Source organism: Carlito syrichta, unplaced genomic scaffold (genome assembly GCF_000164805.1).
Source record: "Carlito syrichta isolate Samal-C Ts95f unplaced genomic scaffold, Tarsius_syrichta-2.0.1 Scaffold112228, whole genome shotgun sequence".
In the NCBI taxonomy this organism is placed as follows: Eukaryota; Metazoa; Chordata; class Mammalia; order Primates; family Tarsiidae; genus Carlito; species Carlito syrichta.
Window position 1 is genome coordinate 24,932 of NW_007056324.1, and position 10,147 is coordinate 35,078.

Here is a 10,147-nt window from a genome sequence, read left to right on the forward strand (position 1 = left end):
CTGTTTTCCATGCTTGTCATCTTGTTAATTATTTCCTGGATGAAATTTTTATGCCCAAAATCTCTGTTACAAGTTCTTTCAGTGTTGTATCTTGTCTTTCTTGCATCTTATTCACTCTTTCCATCCATTCCCTAATCCCTGTTGCATTCTTGGGCCAGTCATTGGTGACTTCCATTGTTTGGGCTTTGAAGTCTGATTTTCAGGAATTTTCTCTTTGTAACACTGGGAATTACCTGTGTTTCTCTGTTGATTTTTCCTCATTTGTGACAGATCTCTTTCTTTTCTCTTTAGTGCCATTATTCAATGGCAGTGGGAGAGGCTTTCACTTCTAATGTTTGCTCAGCCCTCTGTTCTTCCCTGATCAGGATTCTAAATTTGTTCTATTATGAAACAGGGCTGTGGGTGGGGAGTTTTTCTGTCTCTTACAGTTTTGAGAGTCAAATAAGGTGGAAGATGGGAAGGTAGGTTTCAGAAACAACTTGCAAATCACAATGTTTACTGATTGTGGTATTGGTTCCCTGAGATCCACTCCCTACCACCACTCTATAAGATGATGCAATGGGTATGTGTGTATACCCCTGAGTCCAAGATACAGTAACAGCAACGAGGAGAACAGAGAAAAGTAGAATGAAATGAGGTGGACAAAATTTTTTTTTAAAACACCAAAGAACAATAAGAGCAGAAACCAAAGCAACACACACACACACACACACACACACACACACACACACATACACACACACCCCAAAACATACTGGAATAACAACAAAGCAAAACAAAACAAAAAAACAACAAAACCCAGGAAAACCAAACACATACACACATGCCCAACCCAAAATGAAAGGAGAAGAAACAAAAGGAAATCAAATCAAACCTTCATATGTATTCACACACATACACACTGAACTAAAAAAAGAGAAGAACAAAAAAGCAAAACAAACAAAAAATTGAAAGATGAACACTCAATCCTTCACATACACACATAAACAGAAAACAAAAAAATGAAAGAAGAGAAAAAGGTGGGGGGTATACATCTCGAACCCTCACATACACATTCATGCACAAAGGAAAAATATTTAAAAATTAACAACAACAACAACAAAAACCTCCCTCTTTTGGCAGGTTCTGTAACTGTTCTTCTTAACTGCCTCTCTGCTGTCTCCTGCAGAGCTTTGGCCTCATACACTCTCCCCAATGTCCAGCCTAGGGAAGGAGGAGGGGGCAGTGGGGGTGGGTGGGGCTTCGGTCCTCCCCTCCTACTCTAATATGGTCAGGGGATCCCCTTTGGTGGGGAGGTGCAGGATTGTCTCTTCCCCAGGTACTGGTGGTGGGCACCCCAGCCAGGCTTATCCTGGAGTGGAGTACTCCTATTATGGCTGATGTCTAGGCTCTGCCTGGGTTCACCCCTCTCAGTTGTTCCCCAGTCATGTAGGTCTGATGTTCAGAGGATTGCTGGGGAAGAGGGGGTTGGGTCAGCCCTGGACTCACTACTAATCTCTTTAGAGGTCTTCCTTATACTTTTCTGGCCACCCCCTTTGTCCCACAGCTGAATCAGGATAGGGGGTGGGACACCTGAGACTCAGCCCTCATTCTTTGCCTCCAGAGTTTGTGTTTTTGGGTTATTCCCCCTGGGTCATGATCAACCCCTGAGCAGTTAATCCAGTGGAGCTCTGTCTCTGGGTTCTCTCACTGTGTTTCCTCTACAGCCCTTGCTGCCAGAGTCTGGCCAGGTGCTGCAGTGGTATGTTAGAGCCTGTCTCTCCTGGCAGCTTCTTCCTGGGAAGAACCTTGTTGGTTTTACAAAAAATGGTGCTTGGCTTCTGCACCCTGGGAAGTGCTAGAGACCAAGCAGAGCCACTGTGGCACTAGCCACTAAAACAGGAGAGTCCTGGCCACTTGTTCCTGAGTCCCTACTCAGTCAGCCACTCACACACCCACTTACTCACCAACACGTATGCAAAATTTTCCATACTCTCACTCAGTCACACGGGGACTTGCTTAGTCTGACTGGCACCACCCTAGACTCTCCAGCATGTTATAATTATAAGGAGTTTTATGTAAGTTTCATGGTAACCACAAAGCAAAAAACCCATCATAGATACATGAAAGATAAAAAGTAAAGAATCAAAGCATATGACCAGAGAAAATCATTTAACAACAATGGAAGGCAGCAAGAGAGGAAGAAAATAACAAAGATCTACAAAACAATTAGAAAACAATTGAGAAAATGGCAATATAAGTCCTTATCTATCAATAATTACTTTGAATGTAAATGAATTAAATTCTCCAGTGAAAAGACATAGAATGGCAGAATGGATTTAAAAACAACAACAAAAACCAAGACCCAACTATATGCTGCTTACAAGAGACTCACTTCAACTCTAAGGACATACATAGGTTTAAAGTTAAAGGATAGAAAAAGCTATTTCAAACAAAAAAACCAAAAGAGAAGAGGGGTAGCTGTACTTAGATAAAATAAATTTTAAGCCAAAAACTGTAAAACTGGGAAAAAAGATAATTATATAATGATAAATAGGTCGATTCATCAAGAAGATCTAATTTTTTTTGAATTATGAAAGATAAGTTTATTAGAGGGAAGATATGTTGTGAAGGACACAGGGGCAAGATGGCAGCAGGAGTGCCTGCTGTCTGCCAATGATTTTAAATATAGTGTTTATGTATCCAACATTGGAGCACCTACATATGTAAAGCAAACATTAATATGTCTGAAGGGAGATGTAAGATTGAAACAATAATAGTAGGAGGATTCCACTTTCAGCAATGGACAGATCATCCAGACAGAAAATCAACAGGAGACATCAACTTAAACTACATTTCAGACCAAACAGACATTTACAAAACATTCCATTGAATAGCAACAGAATACACATTCTTCTCAAGCACATGCAGAACATTCTCTGAAATTAAATCATATGTTAGGCCAAAAATAAGTCTTCACAAAATTAAGAAGACTGAAATCATGTCAAGTATATTTTTCCACCACAACAGAATGAAATTAGAGCTGAATAATGAGGAATTTGGGGGAAATTCACAAATATGTGGAGATTAAACAACATGTTCCCGAAAATCCAAAGGGTCAAAGAAGAAAACACAAGGAAAATTAAAAAATATCTTCAGACAAATGAAAAAGAAAACACAACACACCAAAACTTATGGGATACAGCAAAACTGGTTCTAATAAATGCTTTCATCAAAAAAGTAAGATCTCAAATAAGCTAATGTTACACCTCAAGGAACTATTTGCCTGAAATGTCTTAAGACAAATGAAAAATGAGAAAAGGAAACAATATACCAAAACTTATGGGGTGCAACAAAATCAGTTCTAAGAGAAAAGTTTATAATAATAAATACATTCATCAAAAAAGGAGAAAGATCTCAAACAACCTAATGTTATGCCTCAAGGAACTAGAAAAAGAAAAACAAAGCCAAAAGTTAGTGGAAAAAATGAACTAATAAAGATCAGAGCTTAAATAAATGACATAGAGATCAGAAAACAACAAAAAAGAGGAACAAAAAGAAGAATTAGTTATTTGAAAAGACAAACAAAATTGATAAAAGTTTAGCTAGATTAAGAAAAAAAAGAGAAGACTTAAATAAATAACATGATAAAAGAAAGATACATTACAATTGATATCCAAGAAACAGAAAGTCTTCTAAGAGACTTACTATGAACAATTATTCACTAATAAATTAGATAACCCAGCAGAAATTGATAAAGTCCTAGAACATACAATCTATCATGATTAAATCAATAAGAAATAGAAAATCTGAGTAGGCTAACAAGTAAGGAGATTTAATCAGTAACAAAATGTCTCCCATCAAGAAAAAGCCCAAGACCTGATGGCTTCATTGCTGCATTCTATCAAATAATTAAGAATTGATACCAATCCTTCTCAAACTCTTTCAAGAAAATTGAGGAAGAGGGAATACTTCCAAACTTATTTTACAAAGCCAGTATTACCCTGATACCAAAGCCATACAGAGATACTACAAGAAAAGAAAGTTATTGACCAATATCCATGATGAACATAGACCAAAAATCTTCTACAAAATACTAGCAAATTGGATTCAATAGTACATTAAAAGGATCACTCACTATGATCAAGTGGGATTTATTCCAGAGATGTAAGGATGGTTCCATACCATCTATAAATGTGCTACATCGCATTAACAGAACAAAGGACAAAAAAAAATATGATCTTCTCAATATCTACAGAAAAAACATTTGACAAAATTCAACATTCAACATCCTGATAAAAACTCTTAACAAATTAGTATAGATGGAACACACTTCAATATCATAAAGGCCACGTACAACAAATTTATAGTTAACATCATATTCAATGGTGAAAAGTTAAAAAGCTTTTCCTCTAAGATCAGAAACAAGATAAGAATGCCCACTCTTGTTATTTCTATTCAACAAAATACTTGAAGTCTTAGCCAGAGCAATTAGTTAAAAAAAGAAACAAAAGCATCCATCTTGGAATGGGAGAGGCGAAATTGTCTATTTGCACATAACATAACCAACAGAAAACTCTAGAGATTCCATCAAAAAATGTTAGAACTGATAAACAAAGTCATTGAAGTTGCAAGATACAAAATCAACATACAAAAATCAGTAGTATTTGTATATACTAACAACAAACTATCCAAAAAAGAAATCAAGAAGACAATTCCATTTATAATAGCTATAAACAAATACTTAGGAATAAATTTAACCAAGGAAGTGAAAGATCTGTACACTGAAAACTATAAAACATTGATGAAAAAATTAAAGAAACTATAAATAAGTTAAAAGGCATCTCATGTTCATGGAATGGAAGAATTAATATTGTTAAAATGTACATATCCAAAGCCACCTGCAGATGTAATGCAACTCCTATCAAAATTCTAGTAACATATTTCACAGAAATAGAAAAAAAATCCCAAAATGTATATGGAATCACAAAAACCCTGAATAGCCAAAGTAATCTTGAGCAAAAAGAACAAAGCTGGAGGCAACAAACTACCTGACTTCAAATACACTACAAAGCTGTGGTAATCAAAACAACATGATACTAGTATGAAAGCAGACACAAAGGTCAATGGAACAGAATAGAGAGCTCAGAAATAAATCCACACATTTAGGGTCAGTTGATTTTCAACAAAGGTGTCAAAAAGGAAAGGACAGCCCCTTCAATAAATGATGTTGGGAAAACTAGATATTCACATGAAGAAAAATGAAATTAGATTCTTAGCTCATGCGGTATACAAAAATCAATTCAAAATAGATTAAAGACTTAAATGTAAGATCTAAATTGTAAAACTACTAGAAGAAAACATACGGGGAAAGCTCTATGATATTGGTCTAGGCAGTAATTTTTTTAGATATGACCACAAATGCACAGGCAATAAAGGCGTAAGTAGGCAAATGGGATTACATCAAATTGAAAAGCTTTTGAATAGCAAAGGAAACAATTAAAAGAGTGAAGAGACAACCTACAAAATGAGAGAAAATTGTATTTATAAATCATCTATTTGATAAAGGGTTAATATCCAGAATATACAGGCATAAGGAACTCAAATAACTCAATAGCAAGGAAACAACATGATTAAAAAGTAGGCGAAAGGGCCAGGTGTAGTAGCTCATGCCTACAATCCCAGCACTTTGGGAGGCCAAGGTGAGAGGACTGCCTGACTCTGGGCAAGTTGGCGAGACCTCAATCTCTACAATAAATCAAAAAATTAGCCGGGCATGGTGGTGCACGCCTGTGGTTCCAACTACTTGGATGACTGAAGCCGAAGGATCACCTGAGCTCAGTAGGTCGAGGCTGCAGTGGTCGGGAGTGTGCTGCTGCCCTCCAGCCTGGGTGACAGTGAGACTCCACTCAAAAAAAAAAAAAAAAAGGTAGGGAAAGGATCTGAATAGAAATTTATCAAAAGAAGACCTACATATGACCAACAGGTAAAAGAAAAAATGCTCAACATCACTAATTATCAGGGATATTAAAATTAAAATCACAGTGAGATACCACCTCACACCCATTAGAATAGCTATTATAAAGAAGATGAAAGATAGCAAGTGTTGGAGACAATGTGGAGAAAATGGAATCCTTGCATACTGTTGGTGATTCAAAAGAGAACTACCATATAATCTAGCAATCTTACTACTAGGTATATATCCAAAATAGATAAAATCAGTATGTTGAAGAGGTATCTGCATTACCATGTTCACTACAGCATTATTCACAATAGTCAAAATAGGGAATCAACCTAAGTGTCCATCAACAGTAGAACAAAGAAAAGGTACACACACACACACACACACACATACACACACACACACAATGGAATACCATTCAGCTTTCAAAAAGAAGGAATCCTATCATTTGTGACAACACAAATAAATCTGGAGGACACACATCAAGAGAAATAAGCCAGGTCCAGAAAGACAAATATCAAATGATTTCACTTATATAAGATTTTGTGAAATCTTAAAAAATTGAACTTATAGAAGCAGAGAGAACGGTGTCTACCAGTGGCTGAGTTGAAGTTAAGGGAAGATGTTGGTCAAAGAATACAAAATTAGATAGAAGGTATAAGCTCAAGAGAGCTATTGTATGACATGGTTATAGTGAATAACAATGTACTATATTCTTGAAAATTGCTAAGAGTAGATTTTGAGTGTTCTTACCACAAAAAATAACAAGTAGTGAGGTTGTATATACGTTATTTAGCTTGATTTAGCCATTTTATAATGTATACTTTCTTTTTTTATTATAAAGATGTGGGGTACAATTCAGGGTTAGGTATACAAACATTGATCATGCAGGTACCCTTATTGATGAGGTATGCCCCTCCCTCTCCTAGCAGTTTCCCTCAACTGCTAGTCCCATCCCCCTCCTCTGACAGTTTCCCATTACTGCTAAATGCTATCTTAAAGAATTATAATACAATGTATACTTTCGAGGGGGGAATCCCCAAAAAACGGAATTTATTTTTTTAAAATTGTGTCTTTATTCTTACATGTTTAAACTTCAGTCACCCTCAAAGTACTCCCTGTTTGATGCAATATACCCACAGAGATGCTTTTTCCACTGCTCACGACAGTTTTTGAAGTCATCGATTTTGGTGCCTTTTAGAGTTTCTGTCATTTTTTTGTTTCACCATTTCCACGTTGGCAAAATGTTTCTCTTTGAGGACTTTTTTCATCCAGGAAACAAAAAAAAGTCACTCAGGGTGAGGTCAGGTGAATAGGAAGGGCAGGGCATGGGGGGCATGCCGTTTGGGGTCAAAAACTATTGAACACGCAGTACAGTGTGGGCAGGTGCGCTCATAAATCACCAATCATGAAATGGGCAAATGTGTTGAAAGAATCTTTAAAAAAAAATTCACCAACACAGAATGCCACCTCTCACAACAAGGCAAGCTTGCACACTGATGCTGGTGAGTTTCTAGAACACTGACCTAGCAGGGGAAGCCTGTAGTACAGGGAGTCCACCCTTCAACAGATGATTCTGGTTTCTTTTTTAAGTCCTCCCTCATATTTCAAAACATCATGTTGTCAATGGATAAATATATACAATATTTGTCAACTAAAAATTTTTTTGTTTTATTTTAAAGTTGTGGGGTACAAGTCAGGATTGGGCACACTTTTGATGATATGTGCCCCCTCTCTCCCTTCTCTGGCAGTGCCCCACTACTCCAATCCCATTTTTGTAGTATTATGATAGGTGTTCAGGGTCCACTTATGAGTGAGAATATATGGTACTCAGTTCTTTGTTTCTGTGATAGGTCACTGAGTATGATGGACTCAAAATTCATCCAAGTTTCTGCGAAGTCCATAATTTTGCTCTTCTTTATGGCTGCATAATATTCCATTGTGTATATGTACCATATTTTTTTTTATCCAGTCTAGTTTTGATAAGCAGCACGATTGGTTCTGTGTTTTTGCTATTGTGAATAGTGCTGCAATAAATGTGCCTGCACAGGAATCTTTTTTGTAGAATGATTAGAGTTCCTCCAGGCATATTCCCAGAAGAAGGATTGCTGGGTCATGTGGAAGGTCAATTTCTAGTTCTTTTAGAAATCACCACACTGTTTTCCATAGAGGTTGAATTAGTTTGCACTCCCACCAACAGTGTAGAAGTGTTTCCTTTTCTCTGCATCCTCGCCAGCATCTGTTGTTTTTTGTTTTATTAATGATGGTCATTTTTATTTTATTATAAAGATGTGGGGTACAATTCAGGGTTAGGTATACAAACACTGATTATTCCCAAATTGATCTACAGATTTGTGGTAGGTAGCCTATCAATGATCCCCACCTCCAGGTATTCATGCCCCTTTGTGATTCCCTCCCTTTCAGTATGGTCTGGCCTAGCACATTCCTTCTAACTAATAGAATTCCCCCAATGGTGTTACTTCCATGATTAGGTTACATAAGTTAGTGACTTTCAAATTAGCACATTCTCTCTCTTTTGATTGAATGAAGTAAACTGCCACATTGGAGAGGCCCACATGGCAAATAACAGAATCACCTCTGGTCAACAGTCAGCCAGAACCAAAGCCCTCAGTCCAAGGGTCCTCAAGAAAGTGAATGGTGCTAAGAACCACTGAGTGAGCTCGAAAGTGGATCCTTTCTTATTTGAGCAACCAACAATATATGGGAGCCTTGTGAAAGAACCTGAAGGATACGATCCAGTTAAGCCATGCCCAAATTCTGACCCACCAAAAAACAATGAGATAATAAATGTGTGTTATTTTAAGTCACTAGATTTTGTGGTAATTTGTTATATAGCAATAGATAAATAAAACAATGTGCAACACAATCCCAATCGAAATGGCAATATAGAAATGGAAAATCTAATTCTAAAATGAATGGCTTAAAATAGTCAAAACAACTCAGAAAAAGACCAACAGGGTCAGGCACAATGACTTATACCTGTCATCCCAGCACTGTGGAAGGCTGAGATGGGAGGATAACTTGAGGCCAGGAGTGAGAGCAACCTGGGCAACATAGTGAGAGCTTGTCCCTAAAAAAGGAAAAAGCACTAGCTGGGCACGAAGGCATATATCTGTGCTCCTAGCTACTCAGGAGGCTGAGGTAGGAAGATCACCTGAGCCCAGGAGTTGGAGGCATCAGTGAGTATGATGAAGTCGCTGCACTCCAGTGTGGGGGATACAGCAATACCTTGTCTCAAGGGGGAAAAAAAAAAAAAGATAAACAGAAAAATTTTTAAAAAGAAAGAAAGAAGGGAAGCAAAAGAAAAAAAAGAAAAAAGATTAGAGTACTTATGCTGCTTGACTTCAAGACTTAGTATAAAACTACAGTAATAAAGACAATGTGTTATTGACATCAAGAGAGAAAAATACATCAACGGAACAGAATAGAGTTCAGAACTCGATTCTCACATATTTGGTCACCCGAAATGTTTTTTTTTTTTTTTTTTATAGTTTAATGTATTTTAATAGCAAACTTACAAGAACAGCACAGAAGACAGACAACATTAAAAACATGTACTTGCATGTAGGACAACTCAGTTAGAAAAGTATAGTGAATGGATGGAATCTCCCGTATGATAAAAATGCTACAAACACCATTTAGTTGCCATCAATAAGAAATTTACTTGTTTTAAAAAAATCCAAATGCTGGCATTGTCCAGAAAAATTTAACAGGTTTATTTATAATTGTTATAAAGTCGAACCGCTGAAACTTGTTCACTGAAACATTTTGACTTGCATTAATGCTTTACATCCCCGCTTTTATATTAAAAATTCACACACAAATGAAAATGGAAAAACTGCCAATACCTGATTTCTGTCCCCTATTTTTCCACTCGCAATCATATACTTAGGTACCTTTTGACCCCATGGGAAAAAAAAAAAAAAAATCTAACGTTCAGAACTACCAATAACAGGAAGAAGAGAATTTTTTTTTTTTTTGAGAATGAAATGTTTCCCATCATAGTGGATTTAAGCACGCTCTCCACGTATGCGGCGTGCTAACTGGATGTCTTTTGGCATAATTGTTACACGTTTGGCATGGATAGCACACAGGTTGGTGTCTTCAAAAAGGCCAACCAGATAGGCCTCACTTGCCTCCTGCAAAGCACCAATAGCTGCGCTCTGGAAGCGCAGATCTGTTTTT